The sequence below is a fragment of the Phaseolus vulgaris genome, chromosome 4 (genome assembly GCF_000499845.2).
Source record: "Phaseolus vulgaris cultivar G19833 chromosome 4, P. vulgaris v2.0, whole genome shotgun sequence".
Taxonomy (NCBI): Eukaryota; Viridiplantae; Streptophyta; class Magnoliopsida; order Fabales; family Fabaceae; genus Phaseolus; species Phaseolus vulgaris.
Genome location: NC_023756.2, coordinates 27,648,415 through 27,655,051, shown reverse-complemented (window position 1 = coordinate 27,655,051; position 6,637 = coordinate 27,648,415). Strand labels below are relative to the sequence as shown.

At 33.9% G+C, this 6,637-nt stretch overlaps 1 pseudogene; it reads left to right on the top strand.

Annotated features, from left to right (window-relative positions):
- Positions 1 to 471: 471 nt before the first annotated feature.
- Positions 472 to 577, top strand: LOC137838937 (small nucleolar RNA R71; annotated as a pseudogene).
- The last annotated feature ends 6,060 nt before the right edge of the window (positions 578 to 6,637 follow it).

Genomic DNA, 6,637 nt, shown 5'->3' with positions numbered 1-6,637 from the left:
GTCATGCTATTTTCTTCCATTATAGCAAGCTTTGTTAGGGCTTCTTCAACTTTACTCATTCTTTCAAGCATGGATGAATCCTCAACTTCAGATGAATTGTTCAGATAAGAACAGTGACCATTAGGATGATCACCTCCACAAAAATCACACATGATTGATTGACTTTGGCTTTGAGATGAATGCACAACATATAACTGTTGGGGCAATTTAGCCATTTGTGCGGTTAGTTGCCCAATCTGCTGTGTCAGAATTTTATTTTGAGCCAAGAATGCATCTTCTAACGACCCTTCCTTCTGAGTATTTTGTCTATCATGTTGGGCTTGATAATCAGTTGACACCAATGCAACAATAATCCTTTTCGCTTGTTCTACATCAAGAGCCATCATTGTGCCGCCAGCTGCAACATCTAGGAGCATCTTTGTGTTAGATCCGAGACCGGTGAAAAATATGCTCAGTTGAGCAATATCTTCAAACCCATGATTTGGGCATTTTCTAAGTAACATTTTAAATCTTTCCCATGTCTCACAGAATGATTCATCTACTCCTTGTCTGAACACAGAAATTTCAAACTTTGCTTTGATGTAGCGAGAAATTGGAAAAAATCTTTGCAGAAATTTTTCCTCTACCTCCTTCCAACTAGTGAGACTCTGATTTGGAAGTGATTTGAGCCAATCCTTAGCCTTTCCTGCCAATGTCAAAGAAAACAAACGCATATAAGCATTTTCAAGATCACTTGATTGAAAGCTCATTGTTCCCACCAATTCATAAAATGTACACAAATGTGAACATGGATCCTCATGATCCATTGCTTTGAATTGATGAGTAATGATGAGAGTGAGAAAATTAGGATTTATTTTCAAGGCCTTAGCGGTAGCAGGTATTGCGATACTAGAATAATGCCTTGGGCCTTGGTACATGACATAATCTCCAAGTGTCCTCTTAGGAGGTGGTGCTTGTTCTTCTGCCATATTGCTTTCTTTCTAAAACACATTAATGAAAAAAAAACAGAGTATTTTTTTTTTCTTTAAAAAAAAGTAAAATAAAAGAAAAACAAATCTGCAAAATAAAATAAAAATAAAACAAAAACAAAAATAAAACACTAAAATGACGTTAAGAGAAAAATAACAAAAATATTAAAAAAAAAATATACCGATAAAACCAAAAGTAAAAACAGAATTAAAGAAAACACTTAAAAACAAGAAATCACGTACATAAAAATAAAAAATAAAAATAAAATAAAATAAAGCTAAACAAGAATAAAACTGAAAAGTATAATTATAAACAACTAACAAAATTTCTAACTAACTTACGTAAAAATAATTAATTAAAACAAATAAATAATAACTACGTAAACCTAAATAAAACTACCTACAAATAAACTACGTAAACTAAACCTAAAAGCAAAAAAAAAAAAACGAAATAAAATTTAAGAAAACAAAACAAAATTAAAATCAAAATAAAATAAAATCAAAATAAAAACCAACTAACATAAATAACGTAAAGAAAAAAATAAAAACAATTTTTTTTTTTAAAACAGGAAATCTATAAATTAAAATAAAATAAAATCTATAATGAAATAAAATAAACAAAATCAAAACAATTAAAATATTTACAATATTTAGGAAATTATACTCAACAAATTAAACTTGTTCCCCGGCAACGGCGCCAAAAACTTGATGACTTTTTACGGCAAGTGCACCGCGTTTGTCAGAAGTAATAATTGTCCCTAAGGACGGATATCGATCCCACAAGGAACAGTGAATTATCAAGTACAATAATCGCTAAATATAGAACAAAACAACTAAAAGTGTATTGAAAGTGGTTGTGTTGGCGATGATCAATAAGAAAACAGACAAAGAATTAATTGTTTCAATTGGAAAAATAGGGATTAGGTTTCATCTCTCTCACTCTCGTGTATTTTGATTAGCATGTCAATATTAAGTTCTTTAATTGAAATTGATGCCCGTATAAAAATCATTTATATCGATTCCTCGCATATAAAATCCTTAAGAATGTTCCCTAACTATCGATCCCTCGCATAATTATAAGAACAACTTAGAACGAAGCTCAGACGTTTAATAGCAATTAACATTTCAAGTCTATTCCTAGCACTCAAATATGTTAAGTATTGTTGTTTAGGTCCGAACCCTAAAAATACCTCCCGGTCAGATTTAAGATTCTCAATTTGTCACGAAAAATTAAAAGTAAAACAACAATACCAATAATCAATCAAGAACTGAATATTAATATATAAAATATCACCTCAATACATAAGAGTTTGAGCAGATTACTCCCAATGCCAAAGGGTAGAGTTAGCCACGCATACTTCTATCACCTTTCATTCTCCCAATTGGGTTACAATTCACTCTATGGTGTTTTCCTCTCAATCTGGAACACTAAGGTTGAGCCTCTAGCCCTCTATTTATCCTAGATTTCTAGGGTTAGGTTGTTTATTGTGTCGTGCTAATGGGCTAAATGATAAAACATAAAAAAGGCCCAATCTTTCTTTGCATCTTTTTCCATTCTAGGACCTTCTATCTTTATCTTTTTAGCTCAAATCATTCATCTTTAATCCAAATCTCCAATCTTCCTTAGAAATATGCAATTAACACCAAATTTGGGAATAAAATACTCTTATTCAAATAAAGATCATAAAAAATGTAAAAAGGTATAAATTCATAAATTAGGGATTATTTTATATGTAAATTAGCAATAAATCCTCATAAGTGCCTATATTTTAATATGAAATATTACTGAAATTAGACACTTATCAATGATCACTATGAATCACAAACTCTTTAGGAAAAAGATAATGTTGCCAAGTAAACAAAGCTCTAACAAGTGCATACAATTCTTTATCATAAGTGGAATAGTTGAGATGACTTCCTTTCAATTTCTCACTAAAATAAGCAATGGGGTGGCCCTCTTGAAGGAGAACAGCCCCAATGCCTATACTTGAAGCATCACATTCAATCTCAAATGTTTTAGCAAAATTAGGAAGGGCTAAGATGGGAGCTTTAGTCAATTTTTCTTTTAAAACATCAAAAGCATTTTGTTGTGCTTCTCCCCATTTAAAAACCACATCCTTTTTCACTATATCATTGAGAGGTGCAGCTATGGTACCGAAGTTAGGTACAAATATTCTATAAAAAGAAGCAAGACCATGGAAACTTCGGACCTCATTCACATTTGTAGGCGTAGGCCAATTTTGAATAGCCACTACCTTAGCTTGATCCACATGGACCCCTTTGCTACTCACAACAAACCCTAGGAATTCTATATGATCAAGTGCAAACATACATTTAGCAAGGTTAGCATACAAATGTTCCTTCCTAAGGGTTTCCAAGACTTGTCTAACATGCATCCTATGGTCACACAAAGACAAACTATAAATGAGGATATCATCAAAATAAACAACAACAAACTTGCCAATGAATGGTCTTAAAACATGATGCATGAGATGCATGAAAGTACTTGGAGCATTAGTTAAGCCAAATGGCATAACTAACCACTCATACAAACCAAAGTTGGTCTTAAAGGCCGTCTTCCATTCATCACCCGGTTTTATACGGATTTGATTGTAGCCACTTTTAAGATCAATCTTTGTAAAATTTTTTGAACCATGCAATTCATCCAACAAATCATCAAGCCTAGGTATGGGATGCCTATACTTAATTGTAATGTTATTTATAGCCCTACAATCCGAACACATCCTCCATGTGCCATCTTTCTTAGGGACAAGGATGATAGGCATAGCAGAAGGGCTCATGCTATCTTGAACCCAACCTTTAGCAATTAATTCCTCAATTTGTTGGCGAATTTCCTTGGTCTCACTTGGATTGGTCCTATAGGCCGGACGATTGGGTAAAGAAGATCCCGGAATTAAATCAATTTGGTGCTCAATCCCTCTCAAAGGTGGAAGGCCTTTTGGAGGATCTTGAAACACATCTTGAAACTCCTTTACCAAATTATCCAAACAATGAGGACTATCTACAAGTGGTTCTAACTTAAGAGGTCTAGGAATAGCTAAGAAGATAGGATTGTGAGCCACTATATCCCTTTGGACCTCATGCCTAGAAATAAGAAGCGTATGCTTATGAATCTTTTCTTTTTCACTCTCCCTCTTTTTCTTCATAAGAATTTGGTCCTCATGGACTTCTCTTAGAGAGAGAGATTTTAAAATGACCTTGTGACCATGGAAATCAAAAGAGAGTTTATTGGTAAAGCCATCATGAAAAACTTTTCTATCATATTGCCAAGGCCTTCCCAAAAGAACATGGGCACAACATCACATAAATGAATGAGGACTTGCTTATTCACAATGATTTCGCCTACTTCACTAAGCCATTGCAATTTGTAGGGCTTTGTATGAGAGATAGTAGGCAATCCAAGCTTATCTACTACTCTTGTACTAGCCACATTAGCACAACTACCACCATCCACTATTAAAGAACAAATGTTGTTTTGACTAAGACATCTTGTATGAAAAATATTTTCCCTTTGACTTTCATCAAAAGGTTGTAAAACTTGTCCAAGAAGTCTTCTCACAACCAACAAATCTCCTTCAAGTGGACTCTCACTCTCATGCTCACTAGATGATCTAGAATGTGAAGAATGCTTAGGTGAATCCGAATCATGCTCACTCATCACAATGCCATTATGCACAAACATATTCCTCTTAGAAGGACAATTAGCCGCAATGTGACCATAACCCATACACTTAAAGCATTTCTTACTAGACGATTTAATTGGAGATTTAGGAATAGAAGTAGAAGGCTTAGATTCCTTAGGTTTGAAAGAAGATTCTTTAGAAGGAAATTTGGAAAAAGACTTTTTATTTTTCCAAGAATTGTTGTAGTAACCATCATTGGGAACATTTTTAAAAGTATTTTTCTTTGCAAGTTGGGCTTCCACCTTCATTGGAAGATGAACCAAAGAACCCAAGGATGAATACTCTTGAAGCTTAACAATATCTTGAATATCCTTCTTTAGACCACTCACAAACCTAGCTATCATAGCTTCCTCACTCTCATGCATATCTACCTTAAGCAAAAACGTTTCTAATTCTTTGAAATAAGCATCCACACTTAGCGTGCCTTGTTGAAACCGTTTGAGCTTCAACAATAGGTCTTTCCTAAAGTGTGGTGGCACAAATCTAAGGCGCATGCGTTCCTTTAAAGTGTCCCAAGAGTCCACGGGAGGACCCTTGTTATAGATAATGTCCTTTACAACACTATGCCACCATTTCATGGCATAATCAATGAAGTCTAAGGAGGCTATCTTAACTTTTTGATCTTCTTTGACCTCATGGACATCAAAGATTTGTTCACATTTAGCCTCCCAATCTAAGTACACATTAGGATCACTATCACCACTAAAACTAGGGACTTTTACAAAAGAAATTTTAGCCTTGGTTTCTTGGTGATATCCATCTTCACGGTAATGTCTATCTCCATGAGCGTGAGGTCTATATCCATGAAAATGGTGATGATGTCTCCTTCTTCTATGTTCCTCTTCACGGCCATGATCATTGGAAGAACCTCTAGATGAAAGTGTATGAGAATGACGCTCCTCATTGATAGAATTAGAGGACCTAGGTTGCTTCACGTCAACTCTTTGTAATCTTTCCTCCAACCGTCTTGTAGCTTCATCTTTGAGAGTAATGGTGCATTTTGCTTTTTTTAATTCATCAAGAACAGAAGCTTTTCTAGGAGAATGCTGTTTGGAAGAATCACTGCTGGAATATGAAGCCATTTATAAAAGAAAACAGCAAACAAAATAGCACACAAATGTTAAGAAAACAATGTTAGCAACACAAAATTTAGAACAAATGCCGAAGGTAGGAATTGCTCTCAAGCACTCCAAAGAAAGAAAACTTCCCTTAACCAATCTGATCTTGAGGCCTTTAGTAACCTCAAATGAAAGATGTCAAAGCAATAGCACACAATCTCAAAGCTAATCACCACAAAACCAATGAACAATGAAAGACAAACAAGAAAAGGTATAAACAAGAAAAGGCTATAACAAAAGGAATACAAGATATATGACAAACTCAAAGAGTAATGAAGAAAAGACAAGCAAGAAAATAAGGTACTCAATGAAAAAGAAGGCACACAAAAGAGACCTAAACAAAAGCACTAGAGTAGATGAAGAAAACAAAAACAGAACTACTGGAATTTTTTTTTTATGCAAACTGTGCGAAATGTTTACTGATTTATCTGGAATGATATAAAGAGAAATGGATTATGAAATTGTAACCACATAAAATTCAAGATCTTATCTCAATAATGGCACTGGAATTACTCAAAAACAGTAAGCCAATTAATTGTGATAAATTTTCTAAAATCACTGCCAGATTATCGTATTTTTTCGGCAGAATTACACACTGTTTGTATTTGATTTATCATTTTTTTTGTACTTTGAATTTTGAAGTACTTCTTTTTTCTACTCTTTTATAACACTTTGACGAACACAAATCCAGAATTTCAGAAATTTCCAGTAAGTAAATCAATTGAAATAAGGCGAAACAGTCAGCACATTTGCAGGAAAACAGAGGAATCCTAACAGGAATGAAAAACAAAATGAAGAACTAGCAAAGACATAATGGAAATGATGTGTAAGAACTTGTATAGGTCTA